General features: G+C 47.4%; 1 protein-coding gene across 4 annotated transcripts in view; it reads left to right on the forward strand.

Moving 5' to 3' along the window:
- The window catches only part of LOC138521418 (myosin light chain kinase, smooth muscle-like), a 604,815-nt gene that overhangs the window by 19,975 nt on the left and 565,965 nt on the right, over positions 1-18,875 (forward strand). The window lies entirely within an intron of this gene.

Consider the following 18,875-nt stretch of genomic DNA (forward strand, 5'->3'; position numbering starts at 1 on the left):
CACAACATTACACTTGTCAAAATTAATAAACAATCTATGGGGAGGCGAGGGGTAATGGGGATGTGATGGGATATGGTAATAAAAAGCCAAAAATTAGCAGTTTTTTATCCTCCGATGTCTGCAAACATCTTAGATGTTCGGGGACACACATGCATATTTCTGCATTATAGGGTCAGTGAAAAGCAGTTTTTCGTTGGCTTATAACTTTGGCACCACTCAATGAAACTGCAATACATTTTGCAATATCATTTTTGACCCAACCCTGAATGGTTCTGTAAAGTATGGTGCTGTTTCACCAAGAGGGGGCAGGATTAGAGGGGGGGTCCCCAAAATATTTGTAAGACTTGTACATTTGGTGCCGTTTGACGAATCTGCGCACACGTTTCCAAAACGATTTCTGACCCAGATTTGAATGTTTTTGCAAAGTTTGGTGGGATTCTGTCAAGAGGGGGGACAATAAGAGTGGGGGTCTCAACATTTGTAGATGGCTTATAACTTTGTTTCTGTTTGACAAATCTGCACAAATGTTTTCAGAAAGATTATAGACCTCACCTTGAATGTTTGTGCAAAGTCTGAATTGCATTTGTCAAGTGGGGGCTAAGTTATATGACTATTTTTTGTATAGACATTTTGACACTTTTCAAAAAATAAAACATGAACGGATTTGCAGCAAAGCCGTGCATGGAGCATTGGCAAGGACCAAAAGCATGGTTTTGCAAATGTGTCTCTGTTTTATTTTTTGAAAAGTGTAATAATGTAGGCACAAAAATGTGTGATATACCTTTGGTGACTGATGTATAGCCTTTGGCCATTGCCAATGGCCAGATTGTCCGGGGGTCGGCAATGGCGTTAAAGTGGGCATGGCCACCAGGGACAGGCTATGTGGTTAGGTTTTTGAAATCAGGATAGGTTTGAATGGGAAAAAAACATCTGATTGTGGCTACAACCTGAAGTGCTGGATGGGATTGTAGCAAACAAACGCGAGAAGCATCAGCAAGGACCTTAAAGCATGGTTTTGCAAATCTGTCCAGTGTTTTATTTTGTCCAAAGTGTGAAAATGTAAGTACAACCATTTGTTATATAACTTTGGTGCCTGGAAAGTGGGCTGGCCTTTGGCAAGGACGAATGCCTACTCTGATTTACTTATTGGGGCATGCGGCATGGCCGAAGCCCTAGGTTTAAATGGGAAGAAAATTCTGCTTGCGGCTGCAGCCCAAATTGCTGGACGGGATGGCAGCAAACTTGTGTGAAGAGCATCAGCAAGGACCTGAAAGCATGCTTTTGGAAGTCTGTCCTGTGTTTTACTTTTTTGTAAGTACAAAAAATAGTTATATAACTTTGCTGCCTGGGCACTGGACCTGGCACACAGCAAGGACAAATGCCTACTCTGATTTGCATATTGGGGAATGCGGCATGGTGGAAGCCCATGCCCCAGGATTGTGGAGACTGGCCATGGCTGCAAGCCATGAGCACTGGCCATTGGTCACATTATAAGGGTATAGTGGACACTGAACTAGGATGCAGGGAAGGTGCAGTGCATAACGGGGGTGGTTTGGTGGGGCTGGGGTCATGGTCGAGCCTCATTCCCTAGGCAATTCAACCATGACTTGCATCCCCAGCCTGTGCTGCTGATAACGACACACATCAGTATGCGTTGCAAAAATATTTTGTTAAAGGAGGTTTGTGGTTCTTTCATATATGTTAAAAGAGGAATTATTATTAACTTATATACAGTGATGTAACATCATGAAACATTTTCACTTATAAAAACCAATACAATTAAATGAAAAAACTTTGTTAAAGGGACATTATGGTTAAGTTGCACTAATAAAAGCCTATCAAATTCAGGAAAAAACATTGTTACGGTTACAGGTAAAATTGAAAAAACCCAAGAAATGCTGCAGTTATGGTAAGATAAGCAACCATAACTCGTGCCACTGCCATGCACTACTAACACTAACACCCAGGACATCAAAGATGACATCGCAAATGACATCACATATGATATTACTACTGCATAACAATGCAAATGGAACATCAGAATAAGGAGTACCGCTTACAGTCTCATTTATAACATATCAAAGATGATAAGTAGCCTTGTAATAAACTACTCCATGTCACATAAAAGGTGGTTATTGAAAAATAAACATTGTAGTGAGATTTTTTGGGTGAATACAGCAATCAAATATAACATGAAGAGAAACAATGAATACAGTATTGGTAATAGAACTAAGTACTCGTAAGATGTTCTGTTTAGATTGTAAAATGATAAGTCGAAGCATGTCACATTCTTGAGAAATGCATTATCTACATGGGACCGGCTTCTTGTTCTATATATGTGCATTATGGCCTCAGGGTAAACCTTAGGGAAAATAACTTCAGGATATAGCTCAAGGACAAGCTCTACATGCACAGTACCTTTATAGTGTGATATGATATGATATGATATTTATAACACACCTTTACACAAGTGTTGCTAGCTGCCACAAGACAAGGGGAGGAGACAGAGGGATAACAAGGCAACCGATCTTACTAGGCCTTGTGACATTCATGTTGTGCAAGAGCAACGAGAAGTGCAGGGAAGGGGTGCGAGGGGAAGTGCAGTCAGGGCAGCAGGGCTCTGAGTAAGGATGGCAGAGGACTTGGTCAGGATACAAGCAAGTAGCCCAACACTGTAACAACTTCCCCAAACTGAACTGCCGACAATTGGGATTCAGAGCTGGCCACAGTACAGAAACGGCACTGTTGGAATTAAAATCCAGACTCCTTGAGAACACAGACAAAGGCCTCCCCTCCATGCTTATGCTCCTTGATCTTTTTTCCCCCAGCTGCTGTAATTCCTATCAAATTTGGAGTCCCACAGGGGGCAAGTCTCTCCCCCTGTTTATGCTACATTTTCACGGCTCCATTCTTTGCAATGCTGGAGCAGGAAGGGATCTGCTTCACTAATTTCGCCGAAGACACTCAATGAATTATCCCATTGTCGGGTGTCCACGATCAAGATGAATCCAACATGAACAAAGCCTATGCCAGTATTGAAAACTGGATGGTTCTTATTGGCTTGGCACTTAACAGGTCCAAGACCGAGCTTTTGATTGTGGGCTCACCGTGTACACTATACAAGCTCGGCCCGGCCTACGAGGGCTTCCAACTTGGTGAGGTGAAAATCTCCACACTTAAGAAAGTTAAATCCTTAGGGGTCACTTTCGATCAACACCTCACCATGAGGGCCCACATGGGGTGTTTGGTTTCAGCAGCATCATACTATTTGAAACTATTTGCCCACCTGCACCCCCTTATAACTCAGGCCATTGCAGAGATCCTAGCCAAAGACATCATCGGCTCAAAAATGGATTATTGCTGCAGCCCCTTGACAGGTATTAGTAAAGCAAGTAGACTTCTAGTGATCCAGAATGGGGCTGTGCGGGTAGTAATGGGCCTTTCCAGACGTGATCACGTATCTGAGGCAAGAAGAGCCCTGCACTGGCTGCCAGTGGAGGTGCAAATTCGCTTCCGCCTCCTTATGATTACCTTTAAGTGTATACAGGGCACTATGTGATGTTTCTTGAGGGAACACATTGTGAACAAGGGTGTTAGCAGAGCCCTCAGATCAAACAATCTAAAGCTATTAGTCATCCCAAGATGCAGATCCAAGAAGACCGAAAGGGGGGCCTTCTCAGTGGCGGCACCCTCTGCGTGGAATGGCCTCCCGCTTGATCTCAGGCTCCAGTCTAAGCTGCAGCCATTAAAAAATAAAAAAAAGCTGAAAACATGGGTGTTTGGATAAAGTCTTCCTTCTGTGCCCAGAGATCCTGCCCCTGTCGTTCCGTGACTAGCCTCCAGCATCCCGGCTTAAATGTTTGTCAGCGCCCTCATGCCTCTGGGTCCATTGCCGCGCTATATGAATTAATTAAAGTAAAGTAAAGGACTACTCGGGTGCAGTCCCAGACCGGAAGTACTGGGTGTGCCAGTAGGCAGTGCAGGGTCACTGGTCAAGCTGGTGGGAGGTGTGGTTCTGGGGGAAACCACGCCACCAGTCAGGACGAGCAGACAGGTAGATTAGCAGGGGAGAGCGTGAGGGAAGGAAGAAGCGAAGAGAAGAGGAAAGTCTTGAGCAGCTTCCGAAACTTCAGGTGATCCGGCGCAAGTCTGAGAGGACCAGGAAGGCCAATCTAGAGGGAGGCACCTGCAGAGGAGAGAGATCTACCGCCCACTCTTTGTTTGGAGAAGCATCTGACCTGCAGAGAGTTTGAGGTAGCTGAGCGAGGGGACTCTAGAAGGAAAGTATTTAGGAAGAGAGTGTTGGTTATAGAGAGGACCACATCCCCATAAAGACTTGTGGATGATTCAGAGGGTTTTGAACTTGATCCTCGCGACCCTCGGGAGCCAGTGGAGAGATTTCAGAGCTGGAGAGTTGCGGTCCCTGGGCTTGAGGCCAAGGATAAGACTTGCAGTCCTGTTCTGGATTAGTTGAAGAGGGCAAAGAGTAGAGTTAGAAAGATTGAGAAAGCGGCTGTTGCAGTAGTCCATCCTGTAGAGAACTAGAGCTCTGGAGACAGTGAGCTTCTGGGGGAAGGTGAGGTATCATGGTTTTAATGTAGTATAACCACATGAAGTCCTCAGCTCAAAATGAATACTGTCACTGAGCAAAACCAACCACCCCAGGTATGTGATGTCATCAGTGATGTCATGTGTGATGTCAACTTTGATGTGCTGGGTGTTAGTGTTAGCAGTGCATTGCAGTGGCGTGAGTTATGGTTGAAGGGTTTTTCGGTTTTACTTGTAATAAATGTAAAACCCCGCCATTCCGAGGGCGCTGGGTTGGGCGGGCAGGGGGTGGCCAGGGGTGAGGCAGCAGGCGGATGCCTGTTTAAGTCAGACCCACAGTCTGGGGCTGGCAGGGTGGTTTTTGTGTGCTGGTGCGGCGGAGTGGGGTGGCGGTGCCGATCGTGGGGCTTAAATAGAGCCCTACGAAATGAAGAGAGCGTGTGTTCTCTGCCTCGTCCTGTTGACCGTCGCTGCCATGCCTGCACCCCGGCTGGAGCCCTGGAAGCTGCCTGGGAGTCTTTTCCTGTTGCCCGGATTCAAGACCCAGCTGCTGTCTCTGCCTACGATGTGCTGCCCATGGACGAGGAAGGAGACGATGCGGGGAAGTTTCCTTCATCTTTGTGCCGTGGACAGCGTTTCTGTGGCGGAGGTAAGGCGGGAAGTGGTTGTGTGTTGGGAGCAGGACTGGGGAGCGGAGAGCCTGTGCAGGGGAATTGTTGTGGGATTTTATATTATGTGTTATTGTGCGTACATTCTTGGGTTTTTCAGTTTTACTTGTAACCATAACGTTCCTTTAATTTGAAAGGTTTTTATTAGTGCAACTTAAACATAACGTCCCTTTAACAAAGTTTTTTTCACTGAATTTCATAGGTTTTTATCAGTGCATACTAGCCATAATGTCCCTTTAACATCGTTTTTTCAGTGAATCTTTACATATGCATGATTTGTTCTCCCTTTTCAAGGTTATATCTTTATTCTCTCTCTCCAAGTTTCTGTTGATGTTCATAGTATTTATCAATCCAATGTTCAATTTGTGTTCAGCGTCCATGGAGAACAGTCGCCATTTCCCATAATCACGATACTCCTCTTTGGTGTGGGGCATGCAGATGGAAGACCTCTGTGGACCCCAAGGGAGGAAGCATTCAATGTACAGGCGGAGGCCCATATTGACTCTGTCCTTTCCTCTCGAGGGACCAATAAACACCTACTGAGTACAGAGAAAGCGCAGTCTATATTTAACTGCTTGCTTTCTGCAGCATACTTAGTAATTATTCAAGGACAATGCACAAGGCAGTGTGTGGTATGTTTGTTTTATATGTAAGGAAAGTTGAAAGAAAAGCTTGAACAATACTGCACGTAGAAAGGGCAGACGCTGCAATGTTACTATTGGAGGAACTACTTCATCCAGAGCTGACTCGAGAAAGATAAAGGGGCGACATCACAGTGGGAGTATTGCACCAAAACAGAGCTGGAGACTAAAATGTCTGCAATGCGGCAGCATACTGCCTACGTTACCCTCTACTTGGTTATAGGTCATAAACACTTTCAAAGAGGAAATAAAATGTAGATAATTGACTATGCGGTAGGCCGAACTTTTAGACATTAAATACTGCAATGTATACATGTAAATAAATAAATAAATAAATACAAAAATTATTCAACTTTTTTTAAAAACATTTGGGACTTCAATTCTTCGTGTCATGATCATGGCCAGACTCCTCTGCAGGGCAGGTAGCAGAGCCAGGCCCCTCTGCCGGGCAGGAAGGAGAGCCAGGCTCCTCTGCCGGGCAGGAAGCAGAGCCAGACTCCTCTGCCAGGCAGGAAGCAGAGCCAGGCTCCTCTGCGGGGCAGGAAGCAGAGCCAGGATCCAATGCAGGGCAGGAGGCAGAGCCAGGCTCCTCTGCAGGGCAGGAAGCAGAGCCAGTCTCCTCTGCGGGGCAGGAAGCAGAGCCAGGCTCCTCTGCAGGGCAGGAAGCAGAGCCAGTCTCCTCTGCGGGGCAGGAAGCAGAGCCAGGATCCAATGCAGGGCAGGAGGCAGAGCCAGGCTCCTCTGCGGGGCAGGAAGCAGAGCCATGATCCAATGCACGGCAGGAGGCAGAGCCAGGCTCCTCTGCCGGGCAGGAAGCTGAGCCAGGCCCCTCTGCAGGACAGGAAGCAGAGCCAGGCTCCTCTGCAGGGCAGAAGGCAGAGCCAGGCTCCTCTGCCGGGCAGGAAGCAGAGCCAGGCTCCTCTGCCGGGCAGGAAGCAGAGCCAGGCTCCTCTGCCGGGCAGGAAGCTGAGCCAGGCCCCTCTGCCGGGCAGGAAGCAGAGCCAGTCTCCTCTGCAGGGCAGGAAGCAGAGCCAGGATCCAATGCAGGGCAGGAGGCAGAGCCAGGCTCCTCTGCCGGGCAGGAAGCTGATCCAGGCCCCTCTGCAGGACAGGAAGCAGAGCCAGGCTCCTCTGCAGGGCAGGAGGCAGAGCCAGGCTCCTCTGCCGGGCAGGAAGCAGAGCCAGGCCCCTCTGCAGGACAGGAAGCAGAGCCAGGCCCCTCTGCAGGACAGGAAGCTGAGCCAGGGCCCTCTGCAGGACAGGAAGCAGAGCCAGGATCCAATGCAGGGCAGGAGGCAGAGCCAGGATCCAATGCAGGGCAGGAGGCAGAGCCAGGCTCCTCTGCCGGGCAGGAAGCTGAGCCAGGCCCCTCTGCAGGACAGGAAGCTGAGCCAGGGCCCTCTGCAGGACAGGAAGCTGAGCCAGGGCCCTCTGCAGGACAGGAAGCTGAGCCAGGGCCCTCTGCAGGACAGGAAGCAGCAGGCTCCTCTGCAGGACAGGAAGCAGAGCCAGGCCCTGCTGCTTTATGGCCTAGTAAAATTGCAGCATTCTTCACATTCTATGCTAATGACTAACTACCCGAACATAGAAAGGGATGCAAGGGGCAAGACAAGCCTCGCCAGTGGCGCAACATCCATGAGCTGTCGGACTCTAGCCCCTCCACCCCCAACATGCTGGGCCGTGTTGACTCGGGCTGGGTTGCCGGACAGGACAGGACAGAGATGTTACACAGCTGCTCTGGGCTTCCCTGATAATAAAGGCCCTGGCCTGCACTTACTAACGTAAAGCATTTCACTGTTTGCACCTGCATTCCCAGGCAGACTTTTTTAGGTGATTGAAATCGTCCTGTGGGGTTCGGTCTCCCATGCCAAGGAGGTGAGTGGAATGGGGGGAGGGGCGGGCACACAGGAGACAGCTCATTCTCACAGCAGTCCTTAAGTGTCTGGTTTCGGATGTGAAGGAGAGAGTTCACTGCTTGTAACATGGAAGCTGCACCAGAATAGGCTCATTAGAAAGAGTCAAGAAGTTAGAAGCCTCACGGAAGTAAGCTTGCCGCTCCCCACAGTCTCTGACGTTAGCGCCTCTCCTAACATTAGAAGGGTTATCGCCTCCGAAAAGTTAGCCCATGTTGGGGGCTGCTGTACGCACTTGCGTTCTGTTAGGCAGACAGGTGAGGCAAACCTTTCCTGAAACTTGTAGCTTTAAACTTTTACGGTGTTCGTGCAGAAAAATGTATTTGCACAAACACAGCAACACGTTAAAGCTGCTAGTTTCAGGAAAGGTTTCTCTCACCTCTCTGCCTAACAAAAATCAACATGCCCATCTCTGGCCCCTTTACCCCCTCCCCCCCCCAACCCCCGATGCGATCCAACATTTAACAACGTTGTGTGCTCATTCACAGCCTAGGGGACGGGCTGATGTGCGCACTAGCTTATTGTTGAGCAGAGAGTTGAGGGAAGCATTGTTACATGTTGGCTCATTATGTATGTGTGCAAGGAGTGTGTATATGTATTGTGTAATATGTGTATGAAGGAGTGCATGATGAATGGGTGACGGTGCACGTGTAAATGAATGAGTGCGCTGAATGGGGGTGCGAGGGGACGGAGCCTCTATGCTTGCCCTGCCTCGTTTCTGAAGTGGCCCCTCCCATCACCAGTTAGGCCTCCTTAAATGTAGGTTTCGTAGTTCCCCTGGATCTCACCTCCTGCAAAAGAGAGCTTTCTACGTTGTTTTCCTCAGGTTGCTGCCTCTGAAGGGTGAATAGGGTCGGGAGGAGTCAATCACCCGTCATGTAGAGCCTATATAAGGGGTATCAAGGCACTGAAAAGAAACAGCCTTCAACCGTAACAAAACTATGCAGGTGTTTATAGGGCTGGGAATCAAGGCACTGTCGAAGAGGGCATGAAGGCATTGCAAAACTAACCCCCATGAAACAGTAAAACGAGCATCAAAGCACCAAGTGCAAAGGGCGTCCACGTTCGTCCTGAGTTCCCATTACCTGGGGTGTTGCTAGGTCTGGAAAAGATCCGAGCTACGCTAATGTCCAGGTTGTTGGGACTCAGGGCTGGCTAGCCTTTTGGTTGTAGCTCCTGAGCTTCTATCTGGGGATACAACCAAAGATCTGGGGCTATAGGCCCCTAAGCCCACCCTAGCAATGCCCCTGCCCATTACCAATCATTGGAGGCTCCGCCCACCCCAGCTCTCAGGGGACAGCACCGCCATGTAAAAGGGACACTACGGCACTGCAAAAGGGAGCAAGTAAGCAGGAATATCATGACACCGACAAAGGCTCATACTGGCTCTGTAAAAGGGGATAGCGGGACACTGAAAAGGGGGCTCAAGACAATGTTACAGGGGGCACACTGGCACTGCAAAGGGGACATCATGGCACAGTAAAAGAAAGCAGATGGGGCAACGGCACTGTAAATGGGGTTTCAAAGCACTATAAAAGGGGACATTATGGCACTGTAAAAGGGAGCCTCAAGGCACTTTAAAACCGGGCATCATGTGACTGTTAAATGGGGGCATCATGGTATTATAAAAGGGAACATTGTAGCACCATAAAATGACACAGCAATGCAATGAAACGGCCCATATCAAGAAGCACGGGTGTTGCTAGGTCTGGAAAAGATCAGGGGCTAAGCTAATGTCAGGACTGTCGGGACTCGGGGCTAGCTACAGCCTTTTGGTTGTAGCCCCTGAGCTTCTATGTGTCTACAACCAAAAGACCCGTGGCTATAGCCCCCGCAGCCTCCCCCCCCCCCCCCAGCAACGCCTCTACGCACTGGGACGGCTGGGGTAGGAGAGTAGATTAACAGTTAACCTGCTTCAGCTGAGCTGTCACAGTGTGATATCAGGCCACACTCCGCCACAGGCACTCTGGTTTAAGGTTTTAAACTCTTCAAACTGCAATACATTTAAGAGTAAAATAAGGACATGTCCAACAGTATTATAACAAGTTCTACCTGTATTAACAATTCAATTCAATTCAAATAGCTTTATTTCGACAAGATTGTCATAAAAGCATACATCACAAAAGACAACACATACAATGACATTGTGATACAAATCAGAATAAAACCAGTCAGATAGCAGGGCTCTCTTGTAACATTTTTAAGCGCAAGCACCATGTCCATCTAAGAAATGTACAAGTAGCAAATACAGCAGGGGTATCAGTTGAATTTAGACACGTCTTCTTCATGGCCTACTCTGTGGTTCGACAACCACGGATGCGAAAAAGAGGTCTAAGAAAAGTATCGCGTGGGCCAGAAGGCATATTAGCCCGGTATATCACACATTTTCCATCCTGATGAAGGCCCGGCACAATCAAAGGAGAAGACCAAGGATGGATGCAGTCTATCTCCGGCAATAGGGCCGAAACGCACCACGTTGACACAATAACTTTGCAGTTTCATTAAAATGTTTAGTATTATCCCTAATAGGAGATAGGGTGTGAAAAACCCAAAACATCAAACTTTAGAGGTGTCAAAAGCAATTTGATACAGAAACAATGATTTGTGAATAATGTGGTACTGTGTCCTTTATACCACTTATTGCTGTGATACGTTTTAGAATGTATATACATAGTTATGTGTTTTGATAAGATGATGTTGTATGTTAAATGTGTCTTTATGTGAAGATATGTTTTAGAAAGTGAGTTATGTTTTTATAACATGATGAATAGGAACTAAACATCAACAGGTAATAAAATAGTGCACCCTGTTGGTTACCAGGAATCACAATTTGAAAAAGGTCTGATTTTGTGTAAGAAGTGGATGTTGCTTGCATTTTTTGCCGGTATAAGTATGGTTTAGGAAACAATAAATGTATGTTTCTACGCACATAATGCAGGAGTAGGAGGCAGTCTGTGTCCCGGCCCCTTTTTTTCCTCATTGGTTCCATAACCCAGTTGTAACACAGCCCCTCGTTACAAGAAAAAGATTGGGCAAACCTTTTGTATAGGCACTTCCCTTGATTGCCATCATGGTGAAGGAGTTGAAGGGGTAACTATTGGACATTGGGGATACTGTTCTACTCCACCCTAGCACTCAACTTGCATAATACATAATAAATCACTGCATTTTAAGAGATTGAACTCACGAAATATCGTGTTGGGTCAAAGTTCTTTGGTCTGACAGTGCATTGCTGCCTCTGGACTTTTTAAAATCTAAGTGTAGACTTCGAGATCCAATCGGGCTAACAATATGAAATTGACAACTTTGTTCTCGGTATTGACAGATGCTCTGTAGATTATATTCAATCGTGCTCTTTGTTAGGTTGGTTTTTCAGAGCCACTACTTGTGCAGGGTTCTGGGAATCCAAGGCTAGTGGACCTGCAAGGTTTGCCCAAAGTCCAACAAAACTCTCACTTGGTAGAGTAGCTGGGCATTAAGGCTTAGACTAATGAGATCAGGAGTATGGTTTGGGTAGAATTAACCTACACAATGGCTGTGAAGCAAAGGATTGTCCACACAGGTAAGTATAACAAAATATCCTATCATATATAATTCTCTTAGGCTATCTATGCATTGAGAACTGAGCATGTGTACAGCCATCTTTACCCTGAGGCCAGGTGAAAATTCAGCAACCGAAAAGTAAACGAAGGACCCCATTAGGAGTGTTGTGGTAAGGCAACAACGGCGCCGGTAGTGCTACCGGTGCTGTTGTTACCTCACCGCAACATTCCGAGTTTGCTCGCGGGTGCCACTCTAGATGCCTGGTCAGACCAGGCGTGCAGAGCGGCACGAAGCAGACCAGGATGGTAGCAGCGGTACCATCCTCCCCATTCCCATTGAGCTCTACGGGCACTTAAATGGGAATGGGGACGTACCGGGTCTGGGTCCCGCGAATGGGGATTACCGGGCACTCCAAGGTCAGAATGGCCCTGTAAGTCCACTTTTGTGGGACCCAGACCCAGACCTGAGGTTGTGAGTATCCATTCCCTTATTAAGGGCATTGCTACCTCCAAACTCGTAATGAGGCCCAATGTCTTCTGTTGGCCCTTGGACCACAACACAGTGACAGATGTCACAGCACATCCAAACCTCAAGGTTGTCCAAATCAGTATATATGGTTCAATGTTACAAGCATTTTAAATTTATGGCGAGAGCTGTGAATAATGAAATGAGCACCAAGTCCAGTGTGCAATATGTACTTAGTGAGTTAAGCATACAAACCTTTTATCACCAACAGATTTGACAAATATAAAAATAGTGGTCATTTTTATGTTTCCAAAATTATCTTTAATTATATCCAAAATAGGTTGGAACCCTCACTGGTGTTATTTGCCCCCTTCCCATTTCTCACACAGTTATTTTGAAACTGTATAACAGAAGTTTACTAGACTGTCTATCTGTGAATGATACCATTCTGCCAGAAGATAATTAGCAGGTATAATCTAGTTTTTGATATTGCTTTGCTCACTAAGGCATGTGTAATGTTCTTATTATAACTAAAATGTATACTGGAATCGATCATTAAAACAAACATTGTAGAATTTAAAAATGAACTAGTTTGCAATGTTAGTAAAGTTAAAAAAAACCTTTTTTTTTGTTAATAGCTGCTTTTGCAGACACCCAAGCTATGCAAAAAGAAATCTGTTTTTTTCCTCTGGTTGCACAGCTGTCATCAATGGCTAGGGCCTGAGACAAGGCCAGTATACATTCCTTGTCAAGAGGGGGTGAGAGCCCCTCTCAGCTAAGGAAGTCAGATCTAAGGAGAAGCCCAGAGCCAGTCCTCAGCCTGAGGACTGGACATGTTGAGAGAGCCCCAATCCCTGCCAGCGTGTTAGTCTTCAGATGCTTGTCTCCAGCCGTATCTCCTTTTCAAGATACTTGCCAGTATCTTTCCTTTAATTTCAGAGATCTGGTAGCAGAGGAAACAGCCCTGGCAAAAGAGAAACCAGCCACATCACCGGCCTCAGGAGAGATCAACTGAGGGGAGAAGGAGAGACACTGAGGGGAAACGGAATAAGAAGACCATTGCAGAAGAACGCCAGAGGTGCCAGCGCTTTGTGACCAAGAGTGAGAGAGACAGCGTTCTTGTCCGGTGACACAGAGAGCCACCCGGAACTGTCAAATCATGCCAGCATGCCCGTTCATCCACTGCAGGGCTCCCTAAACAACCAATAACAACAAGGGGAGGAGTCCCCAACCTCCCTGAACAGACTTGTCGGGAGACTCTCAAAGAACAGGTTTCGAAACAAGAACGAAAACACTATCCCCTTCTGGACCGCCATTAGCCATGCTCGACAGACCTGTACAGAGAAAGTCAGCGAGGCTTAACCCCCTTCTTATGAGTTCCAGTTGCCCATACATGCCACAGGAAGGAGAGATAGGACAGGATTGTCTAGGGACAGAGGCCCAATCCAAGGAAGGGGAGGAGTATAAAAGGAAGTAGCAGGAAGTGGAAAGTGGGTTTTTTTCAGGTGAGGTTAGAGGAGGAGGTGGAGGATGGCCAAGAGAACAGCAGGAGGAAGGAAACAGCGTCAGCTTGTGGAGGAGATTCATGGAGCAGGGGAGCTACTGGCTTAGGAGTGGAGGCCATTCTGCAGTGTCAGTGTGCGTGTTTGTGTGACAAGTGAGTAGAGAGATTAATGGCGGGAGTGCATGTAGAATGGTAGAGAGAGGAAGAGAATAGCAGTGGTGGAAGGAGAGTAGTAGTGGGCAGAAGAGAGCAGTAGTGGGAGGAGGAGAGTAATATGGGGAGGAGGAGAATAGTAGTGGGAGGAAGAGCAGAGCAGTGGTGGAAGGAGAGTAGTAGTGGGCAGAAGAGAGCAGTAGTGGGTGGAGGAGAGTAATATGGGGAGCAGGAGAATAGTAGTGGGAGGAAGAGCAGAGCAGTGGTGGAAGGAGAGTAGTATTGGGCAGAAGAGAACAGTAGTGGGTGGAGGGGAGTAATATGGGGAGGAAGAGCATAGTCGTGGTGGAAGGAGAGTAGTAGCGGGCAGAAGAGAGCAGTAGTGGGTGGAGGAGAGTAATATGGGGAGGAGGAGAATAGTAGTGGGAGGAAGAGCAGAGCAGTGGTGGAAGGAGAGTAGTATTGGGCAGAAGAGAGCAGTAGTGGGTGGAGGGGAGTAATATGGGGAGGAAGAGCATAGTCGTGGTGGAAGGAGAGTAGTAGCGGGCAGAAGAGAGCAGTAGTGGGTGGAGGAGAGTAATATGGGGAGCAGGAGAATAGTAGTGGGAGGAAGAGCATAGCCGTGGTGGAAGGAGAGTAGTATTGGGCAGAAGAGAACAGTAGTGGGTGGAGGGGAGTAATATGGGGAGGAAGAGCATAGCCGTGGTGGAAGGAGAGTAGTAGCGGGCAGAAGAGAGCAGTAGTGGGTGGAGGAGAGTAATATGGGGAGGAAGAGCATAGCCGTGGTGGAAGGAGAGTAGTAGCGGGCAGAAGAGAGCAGTAGTGGGTGGAGGAGAGTAATATGGGGAGGAAGAGCATAGCCGTGGTGGAAGGAGAGTAGTAGCGGGCAGAAGAGAGCAGTAGTGGGTGGAGGAGAGTAATATGGGGAGCAGGAGAATAGTAGTGGGAGGAAGAGCATAGCCGTGGTGGAAGGAGAGTAGTATTGGGCAGAAGAGAGCAGTAGTGGGTGGGGGAGAGTAATATGGGGAGCAGGAGAATAGTAGTGGGAGGAAGAGCAGAGCAGTGGTGGAAGGAGAGTAGTATTGGGCAGAAGAGAGCAGTAGTGGGTGGGGGAGAGTAATATGGGGAGGAGGAGAATAGTAGTGGGAGGAATGGAGTTATAGTGTCGAGTAAGGGATTCGTAGTGTGTGGAAGAGCAGTGGAGTGGAGTGAAAGGAGAGCTATCATCAAGGGGTAGAGGCAAGATCAGTAAGAGTGAAACTTTGAAGGGACGTTGGACAGGAGGGAGGAGTGCATGGAATGTAGTCAGAGTAGAAAGGGAGAGGTGAGACTGGACGTGCAAGTACAGCCTGACTCAAACCAGAGTAAATGCCAGGCACTATAGAATGCTCTATTAGAAGACAAACCCGATAAAGTAGGGACAGCTAGGAAGTCCCTGAGGGGGATTAGAAGGCCAGCACTCTTAGGATACCACCTGTAGCGGAAGATAGTTACTAGGCAGTAGGGGGCACCATTCACCAGCACTAATCAAGAGTTACAATTGTCTGGATTTGGGAGAAGGGTTAAATTGAGACAAGAGACAGAGGGACAACCCTTGGCCCCACAAAGACGACAATAAATACCCTTGAAGTGGCTGTGCAACTCGAAGTGATGTGTGTGCCATCTGTGACGCATGGTTCTAGGAAATTAGTACCTTACAACGCAACTCTCCCCAACATAGAAAGAGGCAAAGGCATAGAGACAGAGCACTATACATTGGTGTATGATCTGCTGGGCCCAGCTACTACTTATTCATGAATGAAAAACACAGATGCGATAAGCTAGAGCACTACAAGGTAAGTAAAACTACCTATACATAAACACAATCCCACCACTGATGTCCAATTGGGACACAGGCTACACTTTAGAGAAATAGCAGCCATTAAGTATTACACTGTAACAAGGCTAAAGTGTGGGAAAATGAAGGTTAGAGTATATCATCACCCTTATAAAATAATAAGGTACACCAATAGTTTGGAAATTCACTTGGCCAGTCCAGCCCTATCCTACAAACAAATGTTTTAGGATAAAAAAGCCCTTTTGGCTACTTAGGCGTAGTGTGGGATAGTTACCAGAATTTTTTCATAGGAATCAACGGGGCTCAGTCCAAGTGTCGTTGCATAGTGACTATTCAAGATATAGAAATTACAGATTTAGGGTCAAGGAAAAAGACAGCTACCAATCCTAGACTGCTAGGAGGACCCCAGACAGGATCCCTGTTCCCAGGTTCCTCCACCAAAGACAAGACAGGGGTAGCTGCAGTGTAGGAATTTGCACCTTCTTGGATCGAACGGTGAATGGGGAGAGGACAGGGCACAGGTATGCAGTCTGGCTATTCGAATCCCAACAAAGAAAACCAACGCCCTTAGGTAAGACTGGGGCATTAGGGATGACTATTATCTTTGTTGGTTAGAGCATTAAAGGACCAGGAGGGGCAGGTGCAGAGGAGATACATTTGGCCATTGGGTCTGGGTGGTTGATAGTTCCAGTTTCAACCTCTTGTTCATGATTTCTCCAGGTTTGACCTCAGACATTGGGTGATGATGGACCTCTGTTTCGATATCCACAATGAAGATGGGCCCCAGGAATGAAGCAGACCAGAGATGCAGTCAATGTGACCCTGCAAGGGTCTGTCAGTCACTGTGAGGGCAAACAAAGGACCTGAGCCCCAGCAGTACCCCTCTTCCTGCAAGCAGCAGCAACAGAGCTTCGGAATCCTTGGACCTCAAAGAGTTTGCCTGGCAAGTTGTACAGTATCCAGCCATTTTACCCAAAAACAATTCTGAGTGGTAAGTTTCAAAATACCAAAAAAATAACAAACATTTTAAATACATATATATATATATGGTAGTGGAGTAAGGGGTTAAAATGGGTGGGGATGGGGTTAAAAGGGTAGGAAAACAGGGGGTTTGGGAGGCCTAAATGAAAACAAAAAAAATGATAGTTTTATTTCGGTATTTTGTACCTCAGTGAAACTTACCACTCTGAATTGTACTTTGGTAAAATCACATAGAACCAAGTTGTACAGTACTGGGTGCCAGGCAAATGCCCCGGCACAGTAGAGTGCCCGCTCTGGATTGTGCGGGACAGCAACATATCTACAGCTTCCTCGAGCTTGAAGAGGACCTTCGTGAACTTGCAGGGGGCAGAACCAGTTGTTCCCACTGGCTTAAGGGAGGGAGACACTGGGATGGTTCACCCTTATTAAAAAAGACCAGAACTTTCAGGCCTCCATCTGTGGCCTCTTCAGCTACAAATCTTCACTTCCAGTGGTCAAATCTTGGAATGGCTCCAGATTCTCTCCTAATATACAGAAACCTGAAATGCTGGTGATCCCAGCCCACCAATCAGAGGACCTGCAACATTCAAACTCTTGAGTGGCTGTCCAATAATGGGAGGCTAACCTGGCTACATTCATGACATCACTCTGGTTTGGATATGGACTCCCTTTCCAGTTCAATCGAGGCTACTTCCCAAGCACTGGCTAGAGCCCACGAAGAGCATGACAATATGTGGCCATTTCCTGCCCTTGTCCGGGGAGAAGACAGTCAACAAAGACAGTGAGTGAAAAAGACAGAGCTTAAACAAGGGGGTTAGCCATTTTGACCACTGTGGTGGCAAAATGAGGTGATAAATTACAGATGTACAGGCTGCACCAAAACGTGTAAAGGAAAATAAGGCTCCACTGCCACCAGCCTGCCTGGGATGACCATAAAGTAAACACCCGTAAGGGAAGTAGTAGTGCTTCACAATAGACATCAATAGGGGCTGGGTCCCCCTGCACTTGCAGTCACAAGGACTCACTAGTGCCCCTAGAACAAAATGACCTAAGCATTGGAATGCAGTTCACTCACTAAACATAGGCCAAGATTATACAAATAGTGAGAAAGGTATGCTAGTGGTCTTATTGAAAGAGATGGGAAAGCTGTAAACAAATATTCCCTAACACCCCTCTAAGTGGCACACCTTATTGGGCTTAACTTTATAGAAGTTGATTACGCCCCATCTGGACAAACCGTCCAATCAGTATAGACTGCAGTGGGAGAATGGCCTTGGCATGACAGTTGAGACTCCCCTGTGACCAAAGCCGGTAGAGAGGCTCTCCAAACCCCCCTGCTTGGCATGACAGTCCCAGAGCAAATATGGTACAAGGTGTGCTCTAATGTGTCGGAATTAACATGAATTCAAATCTTAGGCTTGTCAACGGAGGGTTCGGTTCTTGCTAAATTACCACCGGCTAAGATGTTCAGCTGCTGACTGTTGGAGACTGACACCTGTTGGGCAGATAAGAAAGCTAGATGTTCCCTGACCAATATGTTTTGTGACTGTGACAGAGTCCCCAGGTCTTGATGGAGGTGTGGGTTTGCATTGAAGCAGCTGTTGGCTTGCATTGAAGCAGCTGTTGGCTGTGCAGTTCTCAAGGCTCCATTATTAATTCCCCAAGCTGTGCTTCCAAGCAAATTGGACCCGTCTCATTCATGGTGCAAAACATTGGCTATATAGAGCTCTAGTAGTGGGAAACAAGGTTCTGAAGGTGTGAAACTCAGATGGGAGGACCTCTTGGGTAGATCAGATCGCAAGCCTTTTCTCATTGTCTGCAAAGGCAAAAGTATTCTACCATAAGATGGGCTGCAAGAAGAAGTAAGAATCCATTGTGTCAAGTCCATCGTACGGGATGGGAATCCCGCTCAATCAGGAGTCCATGTGTTCCAGAAAGCCATATACAGCCAGCTCTGCCCCTGAGGATGATGGTGGCATCCAAGAGGGCCCCAATTCCTATCCCTACCCTTGGTGCCAGGCTGCTGTTGTCCAGACCCTTGGCTCCAGCCTTGCCTCTAAGTACAAATACGTGCCAGTGTTTTCTGTCATTTGCAGATGAAGGATGAGAGTGGCGAAAGAAAACCAGAACACCAGTTTGTCTGACATACCACTAACAGTACAAGACAGCAAAGACAACCACTGCACCGCAGAGGCCATTTCACTTACTGAGATGGTCCCAGGGAGCAGACCGTGAAACACGATCTTGGAGTTTGAATATTCTTTACCCTGCTTTGGCCATTACGCAGCGGGCCCACGCAGAGAAAGTGGGATGGGTTTAGCCCCCTTTTGAAGACTTGCCCACGCACATACACATCCTGGGAGGGTAAGATTGGATTGGATTGGCCATGCAAGCTGTACAATCAGTACAGATGGAGGGAAATCCAAGCAGGGGATGGGAACCCAGAAGTGTGGGTTATTCGGGTGAGGTCAGCAGTGGAGATGGAAGAGAACCAAGACACCAGCAGGAGGACAGGAAGGAAATTCAGCTTGTGGAGGGGATTATTGGAGCAGGTAAGGTATTGGCTCATGAGTGAAAATGGTTCTTCAGTTTGAGTGCACATGGTTGTGTGGTGAGTGCGTA

This window comes from Ambystoma mexicanum, chromosome 13 (genome assembly GCF_040938575.1).
Source record: "Ambystoma mexicanum isolate Mex_15411 chromosome 13, UKY_AmexF1_1, whole genome shotgun sequence".
Classification (NCBI taxonomy): Eukaryota; Metazoa; Chordata; class Amphibia; order Caudata; family Ambystomatidae; genus Ambystoma; species Ambystoma mexicanum.